The following is a 12891-nucleotide window of genomic DNA, read 5'->3' as shown; positions in this document are numbered from 1 at the left end:
AGCTAGTGCATGGCTGTTGCGTAAATTTTTAGTAATGAGATAGGACCGGCCTGGTGAAAGGGGGATTGAAGAAGGTGATGAGGAGGAGGGACCCAAAAGGGAGAGGTTAAGGAAGCATAAAAAAATGATTCGTTTCTTTCCTGTAAGAAAAGCAAAGGAAGGAGAAGCGAACAGTACTGGTAAACAGTAGCTGCTAGTAGAAGAAGAAGAACATGACGAGAAAAAACGAAGAAAAAAAAAGATAAAGAAGAAAGAAGACAAAGTGGAAGGATGTTGTTGATGATCCGATCGATCACTAAAAAGAAAAAGCAAAAAGAAAAGAAAAGAAAAGATTTTGACAAAATACCAAAAGAAAAAGAGAAAGAACAAGCATGTATATATATCTATATATATATACACACAGTGTACGCAGATATATGTGTATACCCCCATTGACTTAGGGTTATAACTCATCATCATAAACCATTGATTGTGTGTGTGTGTATTGGTAAAAATTAACTAGAAAGAAGAAGAAGAAGAAGAAGAAGAAGAAAAAGAGTAGTGTTCATTTCATTTCATGGGTCATGGTCATGAACATGCATGAGAGATCTAGCTAGTGAGCTGATGAAAAAGGGTCATTATGTTGTTGTAGGTGGTGGTTATTAGAAACAAACATGCTACTATTGCCAAAGTTGGCTAGCTAGATTTTCCCGACAAAACTATATATGGCGCATAACAAATGCCTTTTCAGTGTGTTTTTATTTTTTGATGATCAAAGTCAATTTATGCACTTTTCTTCTTCCTTAATTCAAATCGTGATCATGTTTTGGTTATTTGTTTGCATATTGGAGGAGAGGAGTAAATCTAAAGTCAATCGTAAATTACAATGCATCATTATTGGGTCTATGGTATACTATGGAATCTCTCTCTCTCTTTTTACCACTTCTAACAAAGTTTTGGAGGTTTCAGAAATAAGTTTCGTTGACTGTTTGTTGCAAAAACATGTAAGAAATAAAGTTCTGTAGCACAAAGTAGCTGAACTCTGAAGCTAAGGTGGTGCAAGTTTCTTATTGATGCAGCTGATATTCTCTGGGTTGAATGCGGGTTAGCCATGCATCGTGCATGACATAATAATTTCATGCAAAACCCACAGTAAACGGAATTTTTTGATACATAAGAGCAAGTAAGAGCAAGTAAAATATCTCAGTTAGTCAGGGGTTGAACTCCCATGTTATAGGTAAGGGATCGATTTCCGCGCTGATCATGTCAATAACAACAGAGAAAAAGAATATAGAATATTCATGGACAAAACAAAATAACAACACCAATTGTGAATCATCTTTCAAAAAACTCATTTTACGATATACGTAGGCCTTTATCGATATAACGCAGAACTCTGTGATGTTGTTTCGTACTTATGCCATGTAAACTTTTTTGAATATTCTTATGTTCGCTGAGGAAATAAGAAAAACTCATTTCACGGAGTAGTATTGGTGCGAGCCTTTGAATTCAAACTAAAACGATTTTTTTTTTCTTATTTTGATAATCACACAGTGGAGGGGTCTTTTCTTGTTTTGTAATGATTTCGGAAAAGTAGTTCTACTTGCCAAACAGACTATTATGGTCTTCCCAAATCACAGACAAAAAACTATGAAAAAACTAAAATTAATCCTCGCGTTTTTAGGGGTCACCTGAAAGGATTTAGGGGCCATCAATTTATACCCAGCCAAAGACTCTAGTTAAGGGGTACCCTATATGATATTGAAGTTACATAAATGCCCTTCTGGTAAAACTGTATAAAAACCAAATCAAAAAAAATTCTACTCATTTCAACTCTTCTTCTTCCAGTTTCATATTATCTTCCGATTGTGGAAGAAAAAAAACTTTCCCTCGTTCTTGTGTTCACCGAAACATCGTCGCGAATCGTAAAATCAAAACATCGTCGATTCGTTTATAAAACAATGGATAAGGGAAATGAAACCCACCGACCTAGAACCAAAAACGTTGCTCGGGGTATCGATCCAAAGATTGGGATTTTAGCAAGAAATAAAGAAATTGTTGCTGCAAATGAAGAAGAACGCGAAGAAGAAGTACCCGTCGATGTAGTCGGTGGTTGCGATTCCGATAGTCAAACACTTCGTCAACTTCAAATGGCCCCAATTAGGTAAGAATCTATCATTTTTGGGGTTTATTTCGCTTTAATTCGACGAATCGAGAAAAAAAATTTCTAGGGTTTTCGGTTATTTATCCAGATTCGGGCGATATTCATGCTTATTTACTTCCGATTGTAGTCGTGTTCTTCATTTCTCAAGAACATCGACAATATTCGGGAGAAATATTTGATGGTTATCGGCCGAATATTGTTGGCCATATCTTCCTGGATACAAACTGGTAATAATCGGTAGTTTAATGAATTTTTTGGCTCGCGAATATATTTAAGTAGACACACAGTATTCGGAAGTAAACTCACTACCGAATATATATATATATATATATATTGAAAAAATCTCAAAATTTCTGATATAGGAAAAATCCCATTTTGGGGACAGTATTTATTCGTATGTGTCTTCTTACGTCCGAATGTGTACATTCGGGTTATATTTCCATACTTTGTCTTCCGATTGTATAGTTTGTAAATATTGTTCCTTTCTTTGTTGTTTAGACAAAGTCGAGAAAGGAGGAAGAAAGTGACAGCTAGTGCTAGGAGTGAAAGGAGTGCCAAAGATAATTCAAGTGCTCAACAAAGCTTACAAGAACAAAGCAGTCAACAAGGAGTGCAACAAAGTGCTGAACAAAGTGTATAACAACAAGGCAGTGAACAAGGGGTGCAACCAAGTGTTGAACAAGCCGCTCAACAAAGTGCAGAACCAACTGCTCCACAAGTTACACCCCACCATGAAATTGAACCAGTTGATCCAGTGCCAAGAGTAGAAGAAGAAGGACAACCAAGTGGTACCCAAAAAGCCAAAAAAGGAAAAGATGGTGTAAAGAAGGATATTGCTAAGAAATCATCACATCTTGTCCCTCAGCACTTGAAGAAGAAGGGTATTCCAGCAGGCACAATCCTTGGGCTACCGGCGGATGGAGAAAAATTGCTATTTGGATACAAAGGCTCATGGGCCAGAGAAATATCCGAAACCGGGGTAATAAAATTACTATTTTTTATTAATGTATTGTCTATGTTTTATATCGTAATATTTGTATTAAGGATTTTTTTATGTACTTTAATAGGATCATCAAGATGCGGTCCGTCTACTCAAACCTACCGCCGCAACAACAAAAATGCTTGTGTGGCCTTTATCCGGTGAATGTGAAAGGTTCAAGTCAATTGTTGCCAACTCGGGGTTAGCTAATGCCGCCGAGAATTCATTGTTGGAACATGATCGTGTGGCCATATCGGCGTTCGTGGAGAGAATGTATCCTGAGACCGATACTTTCCATATGTCGTTTGGGGATATGACGATTACCCCGGATGATGTTGTGCAGATTCTTAACCTTCCCGACCAAGGCACAGCTGTGAAGTTTAACTACACAAAGCAGTTAAGTTGGGCACAACTTTATGCTCTAACTAAAAAGTGCTTAGGTTGGGATGAAGAGACAACAACATCAGAGTTTAGGAGGCATGCAAGTTACAGAACAAGACAGATCAACATTACAGCTTTGATGAATATGTTCTGAGGCACCTTGGAGAAGGAAAAGAATGGAACGTTAACTGATAAGCAAGTGAACCACGCTGCCACCGCATATCTCCTTTGTGTATTGGGATGTGTCATATTCCCCAATACTTCTGGCAACCGGATCGACGCCAACCTTATACAACTTTTGGATCCTCTCCATGAAGTCGGTGACTATTCTTGGGGCACGGCATGCCTAGCATTCTTGATGGAAGAGTTGAGAAAGGCTTCGAGGCTAGGAACCTGCCAAGTTCCCGGGAACGTGGCTCTATTGCAGGTTTCTTCTTTAATTCTATAACTTACTCTATAGTTATTCGGTAGACAATACATATGATGCATATTCATAATTCCAAACTATGCATATTCGGGAACATGTTACTTAGTTTTACTTCCGATTGTTTAGAATCGGAGTTTAGTCTTGGGGAGTTACTGCCGAATATATAGGCCAAAGTATTATAGGTTACTGAACTCCAAATGACGCATATTCGGTAGGAAATGATCCATCTCTTTTTCCGAATGTTGGTTATTCGGTGGCTAGGTACTTATTTTGTTTTCCGATTATATATAATCGGAAATATTCTTTTGATATTAGAACCGAATATACAGGCCAGAAAAACTATAGGTTACTGAACTCCAAATGACGCATATTCGTTAGGAAATGATCCATATCTATTTCCGAATGTTGGTTATTCGGTGGATAGGTACTTAGTTTTATTTTCGATTATATATAATCGGAAATAATGTTTGGAAATTACTACCGAATATACACAATCTATTTACTAAAACTTGGTTTCTTATGTATATAGGCATGGATCTATGACTACTTCCCTATCCTGAAGTTGGCCGGAGAGAACCCGGGGTGGTGCAAAGGTACTCCTAGAGGAACAAAGTATATATTTGAAGACAACCGTTCTAAGACAAAAGAGCAGCAGTTGATTCGCATGAGGGAGATTTTGGACCAATTGAAGGCCTCAGACGTATGCTTTGATCCATACAAGGAAGATCGAGCCAGTAGGCATATAAATGTTCGGTCGGACTTGTCCCTTTATTTTGGACCATTGTGGCACCCCACAGGATATGTGATGTATAATCCCTCTAGGGTGATGCGACAACACGGGTATATACAACATCAACCTGTGGAGGAAATGGGGGATTACTACAAATTGGAGTTGGAGTTGTGCTATTCTAGTGGTGACAATCTCACGATTGTTCACACAGGCCCACCTACTGTTCTTGATAACTGGGATAAGAGGAATGACTTCATTATCGACATTGGTAGACGAACCACCCGAGGTGATAAAAATTCTCCAGACTATATGAGTTGGTATAACAACGTATCACATCCTTTGGTTATCCGTGAAATCAAATCCAACACTACTGTGGCGGGTTCAAGTTATAATTGTATCATCAAAGACAAACCAACTGGTTATGATAGACTGGTGTGTGTTCTTATATTTTTGTTCATTTTATATTATTCCTATAAATCTTAGGTAATTACCGTTTGATGTTATGTCATTACGTATAAAAAACAGGTGAATAGGTTCAAGCGTGTTTCCAAAATGTTAACTGCATGCCTGAAGAGCGGAGATCCCATGCCAGCTGAGAAGATAAAAGAGGCTAGAGACCTAGTTGATAATATGGATAACGAAGATTATTCTGCCCAGTTTGGGGAGAAAGTTACGAAGAGGCATCCGCCCAAGGTGGCAGTATCAAAGACGGGTAAAAGAACTCGAGCTTCATCGAGCGCTGAAGGTGCTCCAACTGAAGCTGCTCCAACTGAAGGTGCTCAAACTGAAGGTGCTCAAACCCGTGGTCGTGCAGGACCGGGAGGTAGTCACGGTCGTAAATTAAAGAAGAGCAGATAAATGACAATGATTTGTGTTGTACATTCGGGACTTTACAAGGGCCAATATAGAAGGTTAGACAACCCATATTCGGAAGTTTGGGTAACTGAGTTGACTTCCGATTATTGCAAGTTCAAAATTTGAAAAGTATCAGTTTTTCCCAAATTCTGATTTTTGGGCCATCGTACATTCGGGACTTTACAAAAAAAAAAATATCCTCCGAATATTACAAGTTCAAAACAAACCATGCCATGGCTCTATGTGGTTCCAAGGGCCAATATAGAAGGTTAGACAACCCATATTCGGAAGTTTGGGTAACTGAGTTGACTTCCGATTATTGCAAGTTCAAAATTTGAAAAGTATCAGTTTTTCCCAAATTCTGATTTTTGGGACATCGTACATTCGGGACTTTACAAAAAACAATTATCCTCCGAATATTACAAGTTCAAAACAAACCATGCCATGGCTCTAGGTGGTTCCAAGGGCCAATATAGAAGGTTAGACAACCCATATTCAGAAGTTTGGGTAACTGAGTTGACTTCCGATTATTGCAAGTTCAAAATTTGAAAAGTATAAGTTTTTCCCAAATTCTGATTTTTGGGCCATCGTACATTCGGGACATTACAAAAAACAATTATCCTCCGAATATTACAAGTTCAAAACAAACCATGCCATGGCTCTAGGTGGTTCCAAGGGACAATATAGAAGGTTAGACAACCCAAATTAAAAAGTTTGGGTAACTGAGTTGACTTCCGATCATTTCAAGTTCAAAATTTGAAAAGTATCAGTTTTTCCCAAATTCTGATTTTTGGTCCATCGTACATCGGGACTTTACAAAAAACAATTATCCGCCGAATATTACAAGTTCAAAGCAAACCATGCCATGGCTCTAGGTGGTTCCAAGGGCCAATATAGAAGGTTAGACAACCCATATTCGGAAGTTTGGGTAACTGAGTTGACTTCCGATTATTGCAAGTTCAAAATTTGAAAAGTATCAGTTTTTCCCAAATTCTGATTTTTGGGCCATCGTACATTCGGTACTTTACAAAAAAAAATTATCCTCCGAATATTACAAGTTCAAAACAAACCATGCCATGGCTCTAGGTGGTTCCAAGGGCCAATATAGAAGGTTAGACAACCCATATTCGGAAGTTTGGGTAACTGAGTTGACTTCCGATTATTGCAAGTTCAAAATTTAAAAAGTATCAGTTTTTCCCAAATTCTGATTTTTGGGCCATCGTACATTCGGGACTTTACAAAAAAAAATTATCCTCCGAATATTACAAGTTCAAAACAAACCATGCCATGGCTCTAGGTGGTTCCAAGGGCCAATATAGAAGGTTAGACAACCCATATTCAAAAGTTTGGGTAACTGAGTTGACTTCCGATTATTGCAAGTTCAAAATTTGAAAAGTATCAGTTTTTCCCAAATTCTGATTTTTGGGCCATCGTACATTCGGGACTTTACAAAAAAAAATTATCCTCCGAATATTACAAGTTCAAAACAAACCATGCCATGGCTCTAGGTGGTTCCAAGGGCCAATATAGAAGGTTAGACAACCCATATTCGGAAGTTTGGGTAACTAAGTTGACTTCCGATTATTGCAAGTTCAAAATTTGAAAAGTATCAGTTTTTCCCAAATTCTGATTTTTGGGCCATCGTACATTCGGGACTTTACAAAAAAAAATTATCCTCCGAATATTACAAGTTCAAAACAAACCATGCCATGGCTCTAGGTGGTTCCAAGGGACAATATAGAAGGTTAGACAACCCATATTCGGAAGTTTGGGTAACTAAGTTGACTTCCGATTATTGCAAGTTCAAAATTTGAAAAGTATCAGTTTTTCCCAAATTCTGATTTTTGGGCCATCGTACATTCGGGACTTTACAAAAAAAAATTAGCCTCCGAATAATATAGTCGTGTTTAGAAATACCAACCTAATCGGTAGATAAAAATTTAAGTTCGCTACCGAATGTCCTATTCGGAGGAAATATGTGTATAGTTAGCAACCGATTGTAGTGCATCATTGATACGAAACCTCAACGACCATATTTTCAGAAACCTCAACAGCCATATTTTCAAAAATTAGAGCCGTTGGAACTCTAATCTATATAAGGAGGGTAACCCCTCTCAGTTATTTTTGAGTAAAAAATCAGAATGAAAAACCTTGCAAGTTTTGGGCTTCCGGAAACACTACCGCTATTGCATGCATTAAGGCTTGATCGTTATCCGTTACAATAACCCTTGGAAAATTATCACCGTTATAAATGGACCTCAACGTCTCCAACAACGAAATGAAACTCACATTGTTCTCATGATCCATTAAACCCCATGCAATCGTAAACGTGTTTTTATCCGAAGTATGACAAGCAATGTTCAACAACGGCATGTTATACTTGTTTGTCTTATAAGTAGCATCTATCAACAAAATTTTATGAAAGCATTGAGCCAATTGGATCATTTCGGGATGTGCCAAGAAAATACGAACCACTATACCATCCTTTTCTTCCCTTCTCAAGGTGTAGCCGTGTAACTCCGCTAACCAGTCCGATTGTTGCACGACCGTTCTACCATCCCATTCAGTCCTTTTGATCGTAGATAGGGCCGACTTAATTGTAGACAAAGAAGACAAGTTGTCGGGGTCGTCCGCCTTTATTTTACTTAAGATCGCACTCGCTTTTTGGATCCGCATATACCTCACCGTCTGCATTTGACGTGGTTTTAACTTGGCAACCATTACATGTCCAATTAAATCCAACGGATCATCATGGTTGTGACAACCGTTATCAACTTTATACATTTTATACTCTTTACCTTTAATACCATCGGGCTTATAGAAGACAATCTTAAATGGGCATCCTATCTTCTTGGTATTGCTTCCGTATTTCCTATTCGTCTTCCGTACGTACTTACTATTCTTTCCCTCGTGACTCTTTCGCGTCCCACCTCGCTCACAAATCATTTCAAATCGAGTGTCACTAACATGATTATTTTGAACTACCACGCACATGTTATCTTTTGCCTTGTTCATAAGCCATTCCTTTGCCTCCTTCTTACTTCCAAATGTCTAAACGTGCATAAAAAAAACAAATCTAATAAGCATAACCATTTAACATATAAATTTTGAAAAAAAAAGTAGTAATGAGTATACCAAATCGTTTGCATAGTATAGGGAAGTGTCGGGCCTCAAATAGAAATCATCAACAAACTCTTCAACGGCCTGCATATGAAAGCAACAAATTATTATACAATAATCGGAGGTTATTAAATAAGTCAAACTGTCGAATATACTATATTCGGAATCCTATCGGTTACCCAAAACACCCGATTTATGCAAATGAATGTACACAGTTTACTGAGTGCAAAAAATGATATAATCGGAAGCTAAAATATATAGTAAAACAGCCGAATATAAATAACCGGGAGATAACTTTAATCGATAAACATCCGATTTTCAAGTTTTCGGAAATTTTATTTTGAGGCCACTGTTATATTCGGCAGTCAAATAATGTTAAACTATTACCGATTGTAAAGGATAAGAGTACTGAGTTTTGAAATTTTTTGAGGAATTCGTTTTTGGGGCCATTCGGGGGTAAATAACTCTACATAACTACCGAATGTAGATTTTTTTGGAAAACCAGTTTGGGGTTTTTTCTCATATTCGGCAGTAAACTACTATCTTGGAACTATCGAATATACATATTTGGTACTCTGTGTGTTATATTCGTAAGTTTATTCGACAAATTATCTACCGAATTTGGGTAGTTCATGGCATTCAATGCATGCAATAATCTGTTTTTCTTGTTTACAAAAGCACACAAACGCATGCAAATCGAGTATTTAAGTTTCTTAACACAATACATGTGTTTTACATGCATCGTTAGCTTCAATATCAGGCGATTCTCCATTTTCTTCCATGAAAGGGTCGTCTAGGTTTTCCTCTCCACAAAAGTTTGGATCATTCAACATATACCCCAAATCTTCTTCTCTAAACGGTCGTGAACCCTCAACATTTTGTTCTTCGCCATGATTCTCACATTCTTCTTCATATCCATCCATTTTTGTAGTGATAAAATGGGTTTTCCCTTTTTTCCTTCACCTTCTTCTCTATAACTCTAACAACTCAAAAATGAAAAAGAAATGGAAAAAATGAAACATAAATCATTCTAATACTGCACCGACTACAATCGGAAGTCTGGGTAATATTTTGGCCTCCGATTGCTATCGGAGGATAAAAATGTTATCATATCCTCCGAATATATAAGGATAATTTTGTCATTACAAATTACGCGAGATAAGGGCTGGCTACATTTTCCCTTTGGGTGACCTTTTTTATTTTATTATTGGCCCCTAAATTCTTTTGAGTGGCCCCTAAAAACGCGAGGAAATTAATCACCTTGGGGGGAGAACTCATTTTCAGGCATTCCAACTTATGCAGTGATATCCTGTTTCTGTAACATAAAACACTATAAACATCATTACAAACGAGTTTGGAGAAATGATGGAATTATATTTTTGGTATTATATCATACATAGTATTGGTATAATTATGGAATATACGACGTGAAAAATACACTGAGTGATCATGATCATAAAAATACACAATAACACTTTTTATTTTTGTATTTATACTTAAAAAAACTCACTCACATAAAATAAACATCGTATCTCAATATTAAAATGTAAGCCAAAAACTTTGAAAAACACCTTTTTGATTTTTCAATTTTATTTGCCTTATCACTTGGGTTGGAAGTTTCATCCTTTCGGCTTCACAGGCATTTTTATAATTAAATTTTAAAAAATATAATATTAGTACAAATCCTAATTTAATTCTGGTGTAATTTATTTTATTTTCATATTTACTTGGAACGTGTTTGGGGGACTGATAATCTAATCTCAGCAGAATGGGAAGCACGTGAGTTTTTTACTTTTTTCGCATGCTCAAAAAGCAAATAAAATGAAAATCACTTTTAAATAAATTAAATAGTAGTAAATAAATTGATTTTACGAAAAAAAACAGATTTATTTTTCAACCCAAATCCCTAAACGTCACGGATCGTTGCTAATCTGCGCCCTTTCGGTTGGCGCCGGTATTTCTTGTTCCGCTTTCTCGCGCTTTGCTTGCTTTTAAGCTGTTTTCCTTTTCTATCTTCTTCTGTGAGCTGTACTCCTGCACTACCCACATTACAGAAATACCCTTTTTTGTGTTCTATTTACGGTGTTGCCATTTTTTTGTTTTGTTTTCTTGGAGATGAATTTGGGGCATGGAGGACGAAGGTGTCAATGTCTCGTCTACAAACATCACACCAGACACAACAACAGAATTAGTATGTGCCTTCAGCTTAGTGGACCTCTTCTAGAGAGAAGTGGTGTAGATGGCGATATTTTGTCTCCTTTTCTTAGTTGTTTGGACTTGATTTCCTTAGTCATTTGTCATGTATGGTCCATGAAAACTATACATTGAATGTGCTTTAAACTATACATTGAATGTGCTTTCCTTCCTTTTGGCCAAGTAGGTTTGAGAGGTGTTTTGGGATCAAATTGTTCATATCACATAGTACCTGCCAAGGTAACTTGTTTTTACTAAACATCATGTGTGAGTATCTAGTAACACCCATTCAGACCAACGGCTATGGGAACTGAGAGTCTCTTTCAAAATAAAAGAGTTGATTAAATTTGATCATATTATGGATAGAGGAAAACCCCTTTTCACCCAAAATTTTATCACCTTCTCTTTCAGTCGAACGAGTACCAGAAAGTGTTCCTTACGCGACTAATTGTTTGTCGTACGAAATAATTATTAAAAATACGGCAAACAATTTTCCGTATACAAGTAAAACTGAAACAGAATGCAAATTGTTTCCCGTTTAAATTGGTTTTCTCTCAAAACGGCTATTCAATGCCGTGTAAATGAATTTGCACTTCATACGGCTAAATATCTACCGTTTAGGTATAGTATTCAAAAGCTGAAAAGTGTCGTTGCGAGACCTTCTCCACTTCTCTATATTTTCAAAAAGAATTGAGCCATTGAAAATTCTAGTCGTCCAGATTGGCTCTTCTTTGCCAAACAACCAACTGTTCCCCGTATGGGCTTCTGTCATTCTACCCCACGGTGGGTTTTGTACTCGTTCAATTAGACACTTTTTCATTTTGAAAGGGATAGACTGTTTTAGAGTCTATCCCATGGCTCTTGCTTTCAGATGAATGAAAAATATTAATAAAAATAAATCCATTTATATTGGAGTTTTTGACGCCAAAAATTAATTATCTGTTTACATAAAGCTGACAAAATAAAAAAACAAAAAAACTTTGATGTTGTGAAGAAAGAGTTACCCACTCGGTTCAACATGTCTTATTAAGATATTGCGCTTTGCCAAAGCAGCAAAACCAAGCATGCACAAGATTATTTGTAGGCTATTCCTATTGAAGGATTTAATCAGAAAATTGGGCCTAGGTAATTTTGTTTAGTGCTTCGCTACAGGCTTGGTATTCCGCTTTTTGAAGAGGGCGGGTATGCTCCAGTTGTGATAGGGGAATGGAAATTTATGGTGACCATGTTATGCACTGTGCTCATGAAGCTGGTCTTCAGTTCAGACATGATCTGGTGCGGGATATCTTTGCGGACATGTGTTATCGGGCAAGCGTACCGGCTAAAAAAGAGGTAGATTGGGGATTCCTTTCCAATAATGGTATGACTTTGAGACCGTCAGATATTTTGGTTTACAACTAGGATAACGGCCATGACATGTGTTTGGATGTAACTGGTATCTCCCCTTTTACTGGAGGTGGGGTACGTACTTTTGTCCCTGGTCAGGCAACCAACAATAATGTGACTCGGAAACGCAATAAATATCTGGACAAATTACTGCTCAGGGGTTTGGCTTCGGAGTTCTTTCTTTCACTACCTTGGGGGAACTTGACAGTGATACGGTAGATTTTCTAAAAATATTGCGGAACTACATGGCTAGTCATGACGCGAATGTTAGAGTTGGAGATTTCCTTTTCCATAGATTATGGGTTCTCATTCAAAAAGGGATTGGTTTGTCGCTCGGCTCCCATCTAATTTCTTGTGTAACCAAATTACAAATGATTAATATATTGTTATAAATATAAGAAAATAATAAAATAATCTACATGTACACGACATAAATTTCTCGAGGTTTATCATGTTTCTGTTAATTTCCTTTTCTATTTTTCGGTTTTAATTCTTGCTGACAAGATGATATCTATATCTATTTTATTGGCGATTCATACGAGAATGTCCTAAGAAAACACAATCTATGACGCCTAGTAAAATAAACGATAAAACGTATTTAATTTGTAATCTATATTTGTCGGCATTTGAAGATACGCCAATTTTTTTTTATCAAACTTACATCTAGATTAACAAAA

Source organism: Papaver somniferum, chromosome 11 (assembly GCF_003573695.1).
Source record: "Papaver somniferum cultivar HN1 chromosome 11, ASM357369v1, whole genome shotgun sequence".
NCBI classification, from domain to species: Eukaryota; Viridiplantae; Streptophyta; class Magnoliopsida; order Ranunculales; family Papaveraceae; genus Papaver; species Papaver somniferum.
This window is presented reverse-complemented; position numbering follows the sequence as displayed.